Genomic DNA, 16,390 nt, shown 5'->3' with positions numbered 1-16,390 from the left:
TTAATGAGGTAAGAGAACCACGAATTCGGTCGGATTCATTGACTCCCATCTACTACCGGCTTGCCGGCTCATTTATGTGCAGTGGACCTGAAAACCAGATTTGGGCTTTTAGTTACATTTGTTAAAAACAAAAATGAATCAAAGCAGATAAGAAAGAATGCCTAAAAACATTTTCTTACAAAAATAAAAATGTAAAAACCTTTAAAAAAAAAAAAAAGTACTACACGATACTAGTGCAATGTGTATTTTATTTGCAACTGAGGGCATGTGGCTACTTCAACTCAACTCATCCTAACGCAATGTTTCTCTGCCTACGCCGGTGACACAGAATAGAAGTGAAAATAACAGTTTGTAATCAATGAAAGCAGCTGCAACATACTGTATGTGAAGGGTAAGAAAATAGTTTAAAGCTAAGGGATATATTTACTAAGCAGTGTTAGGAGACAGAGTGAAAGTGATAAGGTGCCAGCCAATCAGCTCCTAACTGTCATTTTTCAAACACAGCCTGTGACATGACAGTTGAGAGCTGCTTGTCTGGCACCTTATCACTTTCACTCTGTCTCCTAACACTGCTTAGTAAATAGACCCCTGTGAGACATGGGAGAAGCTCTGGAATATAATTCTGAAACATTTACAAATCAGAGAGCATTTATCTAAACAGGATCGCAATGTCTCTACACTGAGGAACAACAGCACATGACATGGAAAATAAATGCATTGTGGACTTTTTTCCTCTCTAAAATGCACATTCTGTAGTAAATCTTATTTTTTTCATTTCTTAGCAAAGTTAACCACCATGTAATTTTACAACCTTTCATCTCCATTTAATACACTGAGAGCCAATGCTAAATAAAGATTCCCGATCATCGGATCGCACGCAGCCCCTGCTATGCCTCTGTGTGAATGACAGGCAGAGGCATTTATGGGGCGGTGTGGGGGCAGCCGGTGTTCCCAGAATTGGGGGCGTGCCGCCCATGTATTTGGGGAGTGACAAGGCCAGGATATGCATCCACGGACGCAGTTCCCTGACCTCGCAAGCCTGCCAGCCATACGTAAGCTGATGCATACTCAGCTGGCCGGCACTGTCCACTATCACGACCGATGGTCATGATGGTTATCCCAGCCTGCGACGTTGGTCGCAGTGCTGGGATCGCAAATACACCAGGGGGTGTCAGACACCTCCTGCTGCATTTGCATATTTGCAAGGACGGAATTGCAAAGCTGCTTGTGTGCGGCTTTGCAGTTCCATCGTCTGCTGATTCAGCCCCTGAGTTGTCACAAAGGCTGCCAATAGAAATGCCAGGCCCCAATAGATAAAAGGGACATGGCACTGATGTGTGGGCATAGCAACACCACATTAGGGCATTGGGGATCCCATCCATAGTAGCATGTTGCTTAAGGTGGTGTGGCCACCCACACCTGTTAGAAGGTGTTGCTGCTCTTCTTTGGCAGGCATGGGCCCTAGTACTTTGACCCCTGGTCTTACCACATACAACCTACTTATTACTTACACATATGCTTGCCATATCATTCCTTTGATTTGGAACATGTGAATTACACAGGTTCTGTGGCTGATTAAAACCAGGTGAAATGGAAACTTGATGTCAGTCAGCCACAGAATCTGTGTAATTCATATGTGTCCCGCATTACAGGGATGATATGGCAAGCCTACCAATACCACACTTTACTAAGGGCCTGATTCAGAGATGTACGTTCATCCGAGGATTTAAGCATATCTCCGATGTTGAAGGGTCTGCGCAGAGCACATTCCGGGCATGTGCAGAACGGGTCCTGCAATCTCAGAGCGGGGGTGTATCAGGGCGCCGTTGGCGGATACAGATTCATGGCGTCATGCGTGACCAGACACCAGCCAGGCTGCGGGAGGCTTCAGCTCCGACAGCCGACCAAAAGAACAACCATTGCGACCATCGATGGTGATCCCAGCCTGCAACGACGTTTGCAGTGCTGGTATCACAAATGCAGCAAGGCGGTGTCTGACACCTCTTTCTGCGTTTGCATGTGAGATGGATGGATTTGCACAACCGCTTGTGTGTGGCTGTGTGAATCCATCCGTCTCTGAATCAGGCCCTAAATCCCTTGCACTAAAGTTATAGCGCCTACCCACTGAAACACCTCTCATCAGCGCCGGACTGGCCATCTGTCAGTTCTGGCATGCACCAGAAGGGCCGATGACCAGATGGGCCGGTCCAGCCGTCGAAAAGCCCAAACGAGCTGAGCAAATAATAATATGCCTCTCAGAGCTCTAGGCTGCTCAGCGGCAGGGGACCAGTCGCACAGTGGTTTGCAGTCACTCCCCATTGTGCCACAATAAGAGTGGCTGGTCTTGGCTGTCAGTCAGCGTCATGCAGCTTCACTGTCTATGTTTCATATTTCAAACCACCCATTGTGGGCGGAGTCATAGAGCACTAAGTTCCCCGGCAAAAGGGAGATGAAGCAGCCTGCAAGCAGGAGCCCTCTCGCCAGAGCAGTAGCAGTAAACCCTCCTGCGGCCCGATATACCCCTGGCTGGAGCAGATGGGGCCACTGTGAACAGTCCTGCCTCCTCTCAGATCCCTGCAAATTGCGGCAATATGGCGCGACGGGGCGGGGCCTAATGGTGCGAGGTGCTTCCCCCATCAGCAACCTGCAGCATCAGCTACATCAAAAAGTGAGTGTGTGAATCTGTATACTGTGCTAGGGTGTACAGTATGTTTGTGCTACGGTGTGTATGATGCAAGCATGTGTTAGTGTAATATATAGTGTTAGGATTTATATATGTACAGCATATACACTGTATATATGTATATACACACAGTATATATATATATATATATATATTATATACATACATATATACAGACCCACAGTGTATATATATATATATATATATATATATACATATATATATATATATATATATATATCTATATATATTATACAGGGGTGGATTGGCCATTTAAATTTTAGAATAGAATAGAACAGGGCTGTCATTTAGAAACCGCCACCAAACCACCGGGGTTTAGAACAGAATAGAACCTGCCGTCAAACCACCGGGGTTTAGAACCCACCGTTTAGTAAATTTTGCCCCATGGTGTATGCTTTGCACTCATTAAAAATAAAATATAACCTTTATAGATATAATTTAAAAATATATATACAAAACAAACATATAATAAGTAAAATCTTAAAATATGGATAAGAAGAATTGTATAGTAGATTTGATAAAAGTTTAACAAAAATTATTATGGCTGTAAACCCCTTTTGTGCCTCTTATATATTAGTGATTATTCTTGTTCTTTATATTTCAATATTTATAACAGTGGTCTTCATTCAGAGCCGCTCGTAAGCGGCCGCTCGTTCGTTCCGAGCGATGTTCGCACAACTGCGCATGCGTACGGATCGTAATACGCATGCGCGAACCAGTCAGTGTGGCTGAAAATCGTTTGTTCGTTAAATAGCGAATGCCTGCTATTTTGAGTGACAGGACAAGGCGTATGTGGGTGGTAACAGGGGAAGGTGCTTGAAAACGGGGAGTGGAGATCCGAACGCAGGCGTGCTTAAAGGTCAAAACGGGCTTTTTAAAGGTGTGCTTATTTAAAACAGCAGCGTCATTGACCACGTCACTTGGTTATTTTATAGCCAGAACTGCTCACAAGATAGCGGTAGGAAAAACCAACCACAAGAATAGCGAGCAGTTCATACGCTGTTCGATGTACTCGATTAATCTAATAAATAGCGGACATGACGTATGATGCGAGCGGCCAGGGGGGTGTATTTTTCCAAAATACGACCGCATGTTTTGTTCGCTCGTTCAGACCTAGAGGTGTGAACAGACCGCAAAGAGCGAACGGTTCATTTGAATAGCCACCCCCTTTTTCTGAACGAGCGAGCGCAAATAGCGTCCGGCTCTGAATCAGACCCAGTGTTCTCAGATATATAGGACAAAGGCCCTGATTCAGAGCCGGATGCTCTTTCAGAGCACTCGCACTGAATCAGGGCATTTTTTCTTTTTTTGGGGGGAGCTGGCCTCCTGGCCGCTCGCATAGCTGTGGGTGACCACCCACAGCTTTTGCGAGCGGCCAGGTGATGGTCGCGATGGTCACGACCATCGGGCTTGCGACGAGACCCTTGTGTTAGGGTCTCGTTCCCGCAAGCCCCAGTGAGCTTCCTGCTCTAATAGTAGGGCTGCCCTCAAACGGCAGGCCTCCGTTTGGCCAGCCACACCCCTCCCCGCCTACAAAACGGGGCGAGCTGTCGATCAACATCGACATCCGTCCCGTTTTGTTGCGAGCCCCGGAGCAAATGATTTCTCGCTCGCTCCAATGCTCGCGCACGCGGCGCGTGCGCACTGCCCGGCCATCGACCCACTTGCGAGCGCATAGCGCTCGCAAGTGGGTATGAATCAGTCCAAAAGAGCCTTATAGGATCTCTTGGATGAAGTCAGTAATATAACTGGTTTCTCTTCATGGGGGAAACCATGTTCTGAATAAACATGAACTAGAGATGTGCACTGACCCTATGTTTTTGTGGTCAGTGCACATTAATTTGGTTTTGATTCTGGTTTTGCAAAACCACCTTCACATGGTTTGGATTTAGTTTTGGATCTGTATTTTATTTTAAATGCTAAATTGGGCCTGTATTTGTTCCTACAGTATTATTAACCTCAATAACATTCATTGCCAGTCAATTTTGACCACCTCATACAATATTGTTTACCAATATTAGCCAAAGGCTGCAGCAAGCTGGCTGGCTACTTAGTGACAGATCAGCGGCACAAATACACAGCAATTTAAAATAGTATAGCACATCTATGACACATTGCCAAACAGCAGTGGCAGAAAAGAAAATAGGTGCAAGATAGAATTGTCCTTGCGTCATCCCACCCTCCCTTATGTCATATATTAAAAAGAACATGTACAGTTTAACAAACCAAGCACTTCAACAGGGACTGCCACTTTTGTGGCTGAAGTGCTTGGTTTGTTTGGGCCCCCACAAAACAAGCTTCCAATGGGCTTAAGGTAGCTAACAGTGTTGTTTTGTTAATGATCTCTTCTCAACAGTGGGAAGATGACATCATTATCATCCTCATCCTCACTCTCATCAGTGTTAACATCATCTTCATCTGGAATACACCATTACAGAAGTCTCTGTACATTGACATAATTGGCGGGACAGGTCTTCTTTATGGAATTTGTAGTTCATTTTTATAAACATCATACTTTCCACATTTTGAGGAAGTAGCCTCCTACACCAATCGCTCTTAAGGTTCCCGGCTGTGCTAAACACTGTCACTAAAATAATCCTTCATCATTCTATGGATGGTTACCTTATCAGATTGATTCATGGTAGAGGTGTCATTCATTTTGGGCAATTCTTTCAGACCTGACCAGATGTCAAAATGTTGTGTCACTCAGGTGCGGTGAGTTGACTACTCCTCATCACAAGTGGGTCTCTTGGGAAAGCTCAGTTTTTTTCATGGCAGCAGCAGCTGCAGGTGAAACTGAAGGAGAAGACATCATCGTGCCATGTGTCACTTGTGCTGCCAACTTGCTCACAAGGAGCTCTGTGCATCACTTAAGATCTGTGTCAGTTGGAGAGAAAGACATTATGTACAACTTAAACCTAGGATCAAGTATGGTCGCCAAAATGTTGTGATCTGATTTTTAACATGTTGACAACCCTTTGGAGGGTGAAGCGCATAAAGAAGTTGATCTACAAGTCCAACATATTTAGCGGAATCGCTTAATGTCATCTCCTCTTTCAGTTTCTCGAGCTGCTTTTCCATTAGTCTAATAAAGGGAATACCTGACTCAAGCTGGCAGTGTCTGAAATCACTTCATAGGTGACTACTTTGAATGGTTTCAGTATCTTGCATAAAATTGAAAGTGTTCTTCACTGTGCTGGACTAAGGGCCTGATTCACTACGGACAGTGACTGTGAATGCAATAGCAATTACACACGCCATTCAACTGCACTAGTATGCTAATTCATTGCAATTGCAATGCCCTTGCAGTACTACACAAGGATGCCCATTTTACTTAGTACACATCCGTCATTTTTAGCAAGACAGCAAACCCATCGGTACAATTGAGTACCATCGCAGCCTCATGCACACTTGCACAAGCTCTGACCTTACTCAGAAATTGCTAACTTCCATGCACACTATGAGACCTCAGGCTGCATAGGCCATCGCAGTGGCTAATTTATGCATGCCCCTGCAACGATGTTGAAATGCACTGGTATGCCTGTGTTCGGCCAACCACCACCCGTTACCACCCACAAATGGCACTTGCTGTCAATCACTCTGCGATGGGTCTGCGTAGTCATTGCGATCACAGTCCCAATCGCAGTGGCTAGTTCGAGCACACATACAGTGATGCATATGCATGCGCAGTACACAACAATCAGACGATTGCATGCGCATTAGAAACTACGTTCCTTTCTGAATCAGGCCCTAAGGTACATTCCTCCTCCTCTCCCTATGTCATCGCTTCCTGTGTAGGTTTGGATGGCTTGTTGCTATTCCTCCATTCGCTGAAGCATATAAAGGGTAGAATTCCACCTTGTTACTACTTCTAGCTTTAGTTAGTGGCAGGGCAAATTGAAATGTTCTTACAGCTGCTGCAATCTTTTACTTGCTGTTGCTGAATGCAGAAAATGTCAAGCAATTTTTCGGGCCACAGACAGCATCTCTTGCACACACTCATCATTTTAAAAGAAATTCTGTACCACCAAGTTGATTGTGTGCGCAAAAAATGGGACATATTCAAATTCACCCAGTTAAATTGCTCTCACAATGGCCCTCATTCAGAGGCGCTCGCAAGAAGCGAGCGCTCGTTCTGAATGAGGGCGGCCACTTGTATTTTTCAGTGCAGCCTCCTGGTCGCTAGCTAAGCTGTGGGTTACCACCCACAGCTTTAGAGACCAACCAGGTTTATGGTTACGATGGTCAAGACCATCGTGACCATCGGGGCTTGCGACGAGACCCTAAGGTTGGGTCTCGGCAACCGCAAGCCCTAGGGAGCTTCCCGCTCTGATCGAGCAGGAAGCTCCCCACTGACATCACTGCTGATGGCAGTGCGGCCACCCACAAAATGGCAGGTGTTCCTTAAGGCACGCCTCCGTTTGTGAAACCACCCCCCCGCCCTGCCTACAAAACGGGGCAAGCTGTCGATCGATCAAAATCGACAGACAGCCCTTTTGTAGTGAGCTCCAGAGCGAGAGAATTTCTCTCTCGCTCCGGGGCTTGCACACGCGCAGTGTGGCCGCTGTGCATGCGCAGGGCCTAAACATCGATCCGGTTGCGAGCGCTCAGCGATTACGACCGGGTCTGAATGAGGTCCAATATTTGTTGCGTTATCAGAAATTACAAATACTGGGGAGAGTCCTAGCGGGGTAAGCCATTTTGCTATCACATCCTTTAGTTTTTCTAACAGTTTCACACTGGTATGCCTCTTAGCGAAACCGGTGATACAGAGAGTAACCTGCCTGTGAATGAGTGGGTGTTTTGTGTTACATACTGCTGCTGAAGGCGATACAACCCAGTGGTCAAACTAAAGATTAAGGTCATGTAATTTTTAGTTTGACCACTACCGCTTATCCACATATCTATGGTTAAGTGGATAATGGGTACAATAGCATTTTGTAGGCCAAGAATAATTATACATTTTTTAATATCCTGGTACAGACGACGAATTGCTGTTCTGGTAAAATGGAACCAAATGGAATTTGTTAGTGGGGACACAGGACCTCAATTAACTGTCTAAATCCAGATGCATTAATGGCAGATATTAGATGCAGATCTTAGACTAGCATAGCCATCATGGCTTCAGTGATCCGCTGTGCAACTGGATGACAGCTGTCATACTTCACTCCTTTGGCAAAGGATAGGACAGTTGTTGTTTGAAACTACTAGTAGTCTTCTTGATTCCCACGTGGGATGAAGATTCATCACCAGCAGCAGCAGACCCAGCACTCGAGGTTTCTTCTGATGCACCCTGCATAGGAGAGGAGTCAGTAGCCTTAGCAAATTAAATGCAAGAGGAATACCTCAGATCATTAATGAGGATATTGATAATAAAGGTGTTGGTGGTGGAGATTCCAGTGCTGGGATCTAGCTGAGAGATGGTAGTTAGCTGATGCTGGACTGCTTGGTATTATTTTAGCAGATTTTAACAAAAACTTTGCATGAACTTGCTGCAAATGACACAACAGGGAGGAGGTTCCTAAATGGTTAACTTCCCTACCTCTACTTAGTTTGACTTTACAAATGCTACAGATGGCTTGCTAATTGTCAGGATTTGGGTAAAAATAATTCCACACATGAGGTGCATTTTTTGTTCTTATGCCTAGGCATTACAATGGCCTCCTTGTTATCACGGGCAAGAACTGCTTGGTGCCTGACATACACAAACAATATCCTCATCATCAACATCCTCATTAATGGTGTCAGCTACACAAATATCCTACTCTTTCTTTTGCACTTCCACAGTAGCATTCTCAATTTTTATGTCACAATCTATACTTGTTCTGCTCATTTCTGCCAACATTTGCAGAGGGTGCAGAAATGGTGGAAGGAGGCTTCTCTATGAGTACAGTATCAGAAACTTCAGACTCACACATAGCTAACGTGGATGCCCTTAAACTCTCCTCAGGGATTTGTGATGTTTCTGAACACACAGTTTGTTCTTCAGGCTTAGGGGTATATTTACTAAAGTGAGAGTTTTTAAAAGTGGAGATGTTTCCAATAGCAACCAATCAGACTCTACTTAACATTTAGCTAGCACCTTCGAGATGATAATAGATAGAATCTGATTGGTTGCTATGGGCAACATCTCCACTTCTAAAAACTCTCACTTTAGTAAATATACCCCATAGTGTGTTTTTTTCTGCACTGATTTGCCTGTTTTACATTTGACATCTCTTCTAGAATGAGAAGCATCATTATGTGAGGTTACAGAAGATTTCTGACTGACAGCAGTAATTGCAAATAAAGGCAAAGGTCTGAGCCTTTCCTTGCCGCTACGTGTGGTGTATGGCATGTTGGCAATTTTATGGTTTTTTGTCAATAAACTTTCCCTGTAATATAGGTGATGTATTTTTCTTTAACATTGTGAAATATTGTTTTACTTTCAGGTGCCCTTTCTTAAACCCTCTATGCTCTTGAGCACCGGCTTTAGTAGATTTTGAAGTACTAGTATCATCATGACTGGCAGCAGCCACAGCACTAGTACTTGGTTGCTGCTTTTGCTCTACTATTGACTGATCATGATCCAGATTGACTCAAAGCGTTTATATTATTAACGCTGTGGCTCAGCACCTACTGAGCATTATTGTAGCACAGTGACACTGTCTGGCCCTGATCACACTCAAGTTTTAGAAAAAAAAATATTTGGTTCTGTTTTTTTAACAAATGACAACTTCACACTGCGACTCACATATAACATGGTGGCATGGCACCTACTTATTGTATCACAGTGACACTGTCTGGCCCTGAACACACACAAGTTTTTGGTATTTTTACACATTGCTGCGACTCACTGCACTGTGAGCAGTTAGAGTACTAGTGTGCACCAGTAAAGTTATTGCTGCCCAGTATTAGGATTAGGAATCTGAGCTGCACTGCAGGCAGTTAGAATACCAGTGTGCACCAGTAAGGTTAATGCTACCCTGTATTAGGATTAGGAGCTCTTGGCAACACTGTAGGCAGAGTACCAGTATGCAGAGTACCAGTGAGGTTAATGATGCCCTGTATTAGGATTAGGAGCTCTGGGCTGCACTGAGGGCAGTTAAAGTACCAGTGTGCACCAGTAAGGTTAATGCTGCACAGTATTAGGATTAGGAAGTCTGGGCTGCACTGCAGGCAGTTAGAGTACCAGTATGCAGTGCACCAGTAAGTATAATGCTGCCCTGTAATGTATTAGGATTAGGAGCTCTGGGCTGCGCTGTGGAAGTTAAAGTACTACTGTTCCACCAGTGAGGTTAACGCTGCCCTGTATTAGGATTAGGAGCTCTGGGCTGCACTTCGGGCAGTTAGAGTACCAGTGTGCACCAGTAAGGTTAATGCTGCCATATATTAGGATTAGGAGCTCTGGGCTGCACTGCGGGCAGTTAGAGTACCAGTGTGCAGCAGTAAGGTTAATGCTGCCCTGTATTAGGATTAGGAGCTCTGGGCTGCACTGCAGGCAGTTAAAGTACCAGTGTGCACCAGTAAGGTTAATGCTGTTGTCGAAGTTGAATAATTGCATGCGACCGCAATTGAACTGTTATCGGACGATTTGGATGTCTGCTGTCCGATTTATGTTACAATCCATAACGCACCATTGCGTGCACACGCACCCAGTGTGCGCACGTAGCCACACATTCGCACAACAATAAATAGCGAATAATATACAACACTCTCACACTGACAAACACAATATTCATGCAGGGTTTAGCTAGTAATGAGAAACAGCTTCTGTTTACATGTCTGAGAAAAGAAATATATACACCAGGATACTGTGAGTGTTTTACATATAAATTGAGAAGCCCTGCATACAGGCAAGTATGGCTGTGGCAATTGAAATATAACCAAGACATTGATATGCACAATTGAATTTGTCTGAATGAGAAGTTAGGAACAAAGGTCGGAGGTTTGCTTAAGAAGTACTTACAACTGTATGCTAAATAGGCAGAGGAAAACATTTGAATTAGCTATCAGACGATGTGGCACCTACAAGCAGCTGTGGGTCTCTTCCCCCCTACTTAGAAATAAACCTGCTCTTCAAGCAACTTAGAATTTGGTTCAAGCAATGTAAATAGATAAAGTGAGGGATATATATATATATATACATATATTCCATAGACAAAAAACCTTACAGTTTCATATGTCCCATTAAGACTGCTTAGACATGATCTGAAAATTCACAAAACCTATTGATTTTCTGCCACTCAAACTTCAAAAAGCAATGAAATTACGATCATTAAGGCTGACGCCTTAATGGACGTGTTCCTTGCGCAATACAGATATGGTATGCCATCACACCCTGTGGTTAATGGCAGATTCAGCACTCTCACAGAATGAGATTGCTGTCACTCACAAACTGGTGGAGCTGCTAATTCACAGAATTGTGTGCTCATTGGAATACACACATGCAGTATATGCAACTGAGGTTTGAGCAGTTATGTGGCTCCCACATCCCACTCAGTGCCCACAATCTTCCCATTTGATCACCAAAACAATCTCACTGGCTTCCAACATCCTTCTCACTGCATACATTTATCTAATTTAGAATACACCTTCACCTTCCTTATTTTTAAAAATATACTCTGTCTAAGCATGTACACTTTTTTCCCGTATATGCCTACATGCTGCTATATATTCCCCAATCCCTACTGCTGTGTGGTCTCCCAACTGTGGGCCTGATTCTGAGCCGGACGCTCTGACAAAGCGCTCGCTCTGAATCAGGGCCGGCCTTCTGGGTGTTTAGAGCGGCCTCCTGGCCGCTTGCATGCTATAGCGAGCGGCCAGGAAGATGGTCGCGATGGTCAAGACCATCGCGACCATCGGGCTTGGGATGTGACCCTTGTGGTAGGGTCTCATTGCCGCAAGCCCCAGAGTGCTTTCGGCTCTATCACTTGTGATGTCAGTGGGGCCGGCCCCAGACGGTAGGCATTCCCATGGGAACGCCTCCTTCTGGGCAGCCACGCCCCCAGCCCGCCCACCAAAGGGGGCGTGCTGTCACTCAACATCGACAGCACGCCCCCTTTGGTACGAGACCCGGAGCGACGGCTTGTCCACAACGGAGCCGGCACCGTCGTACGCATGCGCACTGGGCCATCATAGCGCTCACGAGCGGGTCTGAATCAGGCCCTGTGTTAACTCATCTGCACCAATGTTTTTCCCCAGCCGCACCACCCTGCATCTGTACCTTCTCCACAGCCACATTGCTGTCTTTCTTTCATCTGTGGCACTCTTTCTTTCTACTCTGGTCCCCCAACCGTGCAACTCTGTCTCCACCACCCGCACCACTCTGTCTTCCTCCCCATCCACACCAATCTGTCTTCCCCAATCCCTACTGCTGTGTGGTCTCCGCACTATGGTAGTCTGTGTTCTCTCATCCACATAAATCTGTCTTTCTCCATCTGCACCGCCCTGCATCCGTGCCACTCTGTTTCCTTCTGCACCACTGCCTTCCCCTAAGCCATTTTTGAAAAGGGCACGCTCGGGTCTCATCATTGAATTCAATGGTGAGAACCGCTCATTGGCTGATAGGTGGAAGGCTTGACTCTCTCAGCCAATGAGCGCTCCGCATCTGTATTTCTGTACTGAAATCCCGGGCGGAGCTGTCATTCGGGCAGCTCCGGGTATCTCCGTTTTTTTTTTTTTGCCAAGACCCTGGATTGTGTGAAGAGGACCTGATCCACGCATAGGAGGTGAGTATGGAATTTTTTTTCACAGGTAATCCATTGGATTGTCTACTGGAGAAGAGGACAGATTGGCTTCAGGGATACATAGGTGAGTATGTGAGATAGTGTGTATGCATGTGTGAGTACATGTGTGTGTGCATGTATGTTTTAATAAAATTATACTTTTCTATGGTGTGTGTGTGTTTTTTTCAATATTGCTTTTGCTGTGGAACTAAAGGCACCAGCAAGCCCGTAATGCCTCGCATGCTGATACTTGTGGTTCTCCAAGTACCGGCATGCAGGGGAGGCTTGCTGGGAACTGTAGTTCCTCAGCAAAAGCCAATATTTATATTTTCAAATGCACCACACTTTACCGGGGAGCTGGAGAGACCAGCTGAAGAATGAAGACGACGGGAAGCCCTGGATGTGCGGCGGCCGCACAAAAGAGCTTACTGGCCGCCGCGCTCCAGGTGAAGGTCCCAGGAAATAAAAGATTTAGAAGACTGTCTGTGTGTTTTATTTGAATATTTCTTTTGCAGAGGTACTATAGGTGCCAGCAGGCCCTTAATACCCCGCCTGCTGGTACTTGTGGTTCTCCAAGTACCAGCATGTGGGGGATACCTGCTGGGACCTGCAGCACTATTGCAAAAGACAATATTTATATTTTCTTATGCACCACACTATACATAATCAACCCAGCACCCACCGCCCAGGGCTTGGCTGACTAGCGGTCAGGGGTGATGCTGCGGCTGGGGGGCCTGGTGAAAGGGCTCCCCTGGCTGTGGCATCACCCCCCCCCCCGCTAGATGGAGTCCAGTGCTGGTTTTGGGAAATACAGTGGGAGCCCTATGCCTTTTTTCCCCCTGTATTTCCAGAACCGGCTCAGAGCCCTGTGCTGGTTGCATTAAATACGGGGGACCCCTACATCATTTGTCCACCGTATTTTGGCAACCAGGACAGGTTCTCAAAAGCCTGGTGCTGGTTGTGCTAAATACAGGGGACCCCTACGTCGTTTGTCCCCTTTATTTAGCACAACCAGTACTGGGGCTCCAAAGCCCGGGGCTGGTTGTCCTCTGGGGGTGGGGCCACACCATTTTTTTTTTTTAAACACAGGCAGCCAGTCATGGTTGTGCTTAAATACAGGGAACAAATGACATAGGGTTCCCCCATATTTAAGCACAACCAGCACTGGGCTAGTCAGAACCAGCCCTGGTTGCCAAACTACGGGGGACAAATGATGTAGGGGTCCCCCATAAGTTATGCAACCAGCACTGGGCTCTGATCCGGTCCTGGTTCTGGAAATACAGGGGGAAAAATGAGTAGGGTCCCCCTGTATTCTCCAGGACCAGCACCGGACTATTTCTAACGGGGGGCTGATGCCATAGCCAGGGGAGCCCTTTCACTGGGCCCCCCCAGCCGCAGCATCAACCCTGACCGCTAGTCAGTCCAGGCCGGGGATCTGAGGTGCTGGGGACCCCCCCAATAAAGGGGTCCTCCTCCTCAGGGCACCCCAGGCCTGGCTGATAGCTCGGGGCTATCCCCAGCACCCCATGGCAGTGGGTGCTGAGTTGATTGTGTTGTGTGGTGCATTTTAAAGAATATTTTCTTTTGCAGGTGAACTATAGGTTCCAGCACACCTCCCTGCATGCTGGTACTTGGAAAACCACAAGTACCAGCATGCTGGGCTTTAGGACCCACTGCCACCTGTAGTCCACCTGTAAAAAAAATATTAAAATAACACAACACACTTTAATATTGTAATATTTTATTTTACAGATCTTCACATGGGGGACGGCGGCCTTTAAGCTCTTTTGCATGGCCGCCGCCACCCCAGGACTTAGGCATCTTCGTCTGGTGGGCGTCAACCAGCAAGGGTTTCGGCGTTTTCGCCTGGCGGGCGCCAACCCGCCAGGGCTTCTACGTCTTCACCTAGTAGGCAGCAGCCTGTGATAGCTCTTCTTCATGGCTGCCACCCACTACGACTTCCGGCGTCTTTGCCTGGTGGGCGCCAACCCGCCAGGGCTTCGGTGTCTTCGCCTAGTGGGCGGCAGCCTGTGATAGCTCTTTTTCGTGGCCGCTGCCCAGTAGCACTTCCGGAGTTTCTTCGCCCGGCGGGCGCCAACCCGACAGGGCTTCGGCGTCTTCGCCCAGTGGGCGGCAGCCTGTGTCAGCTCTTTTGCATGGCAGTCACCCACTAGGACTTCCGGTATCTTCGCCCGGCGGGTGCCAACCCACCAGGGCTTCGGCGTCTTCGCCTGGCGGGCGGCAAGCCGCCAGGGCTTCGGTGTCTTCGCCTGGCGGGCGCCCACCCGCCAGGGCTTCTGGCATCTTCACCTGGGGGGTGGCTGCCACCTCCACCGGGCTTCTATGGTCCTCTGCAGGTGCCGCCGCCTCCAATGACGTCACGAGTCGTGATTGGCTCGTGGCGGCCATCTTTGAAAATCAAAGATGGCCGCCGCGAGCTAATCACGGCTCGCGATGTCATCGTCGGCGGCAGCTGCGGGACCGGCGCCTGTTCGGGTGTCGGTGGCGGGCCTATATCAGAGAGGATCTAGTCCCCACCAGCCATTCTACCGAGTACGGCAGCGGCGCCCATTTAAAATTTCAAAGATGGCCGCCGCGAGCTGTGATCGGCTAGTGGCGACCATCTTTAAATTTCAAAAATAGCGCTGAGGCGCCATTTTTGAAATGGGCGCCGCTGCCGTATTCGGCATAATAGCTGGCGGGGTCTGAATCCTCTCGGGTCCATGCCCACCGCCAACTCCCTCACCATCGCCGGACCCTCCACCGCCACTGGACCCTCTGCCGCCAACACCCGCGCCCCCGCCGACACCCACATCCTCCGCCAACCGCGACCCGCCGCCGCTTAGGTCCCCACCGCCGCATCCGTGTCCTCGCCGCTGCTTTGCCCGCTACCACCCGCAAGCGACGGCCATCTAGCTGCACCCAAGTGAAGCCACTATGACTACACCTGCTGGAAGCTCCTACTGCGGCTGCGCAACAAGTTGGAAAGTCTTATCTTTATAATGGCGCATTCTTGAGGTAATAGTTTGAAAACTGTGACTTTCTAATTTACCTGAACCCCAAAAGCACGTATCCTGGCACAATAGCTACCTAATAAAACAAACCCCAAGTCTAAATTCGCCCTCTAACTTGAGTTTTGCCTTCCCAAAAATCCCCCATAGACTACTGCACAAAAGGGTTCCTAATTGAGAATGTCAGAAAAACTGACAGTTGGAGCATTTAGATTACTCCCATATCCTCATTTTTTATGTGTTTGCCCTGAAATTTGGCAAGCAGTTCTACCCGCCCCTACCAAGTTTCAGATCCGTACCTCTAGTAACTTTTGAGGTGTAGCCCCTTAAACACCCTGCCTTCGGAATTCTCTATGGAGAAATCAGTTTTTTTAGATACAGACTTAATATAAGGGCACGACTGTGCTCTTATGATATATATATATTAAATCCATCATAAATAGACTGAATTGCATGACACACACACATAGACTTACATGCATAACACACACACATAGACTTACATGCATACACACATTAAATAAAACATATAAATATATCAAAGCACAAAACACATAAACGCACAACGCTAATTAGTGACTGTACGCAATATCCTTACACTTACACACTGCACACTTACATAAAAAGGTTCCCTAGCATAAAGGTTTATATTTAAGGTTTTATTCATTATTAGCAATGTTGTGGAATACATGTTATTTGATATCTGAGGTCTAGTACATGATAAGCAGACAGTGTTTGATGTCATTCTAAACTACTGTGTATTTACAGGCTTCCGGTTCCATCAGCAAAGAAATCGCAACATGTGTCTTGGAATTATGGATCATAGAGAGTTAGGCATTAAAATGTACTATGCAATGAAGCCAGTTTAGATTTGTTATTCAGCGGGAAAATGGACACAAAGAGCTGTTGGAGGCTGGACTGTGACCATACGAACTGACCTATGAACTGTACTGTAACAGAAGAACCAG

Source organism: Taudactylus pleione, unplaced genomic scaffold, assembly GCF_031769625.1.
Source record: "Taudactylus pleione unplaced genomic scaffold, aTauple2 ptg000545l, whole genome shotgun sequence".
NCBI lineage: Eukaryota > Metazoa > Chordata > Amphibia > Anura > Myobatrachidae > Taudactylus > Taudactylus pleione.
The sequence above is the reverse complement of the archived record's forward strand: the minus strand, read 5'-3'. Positions refer to the sequence as shown.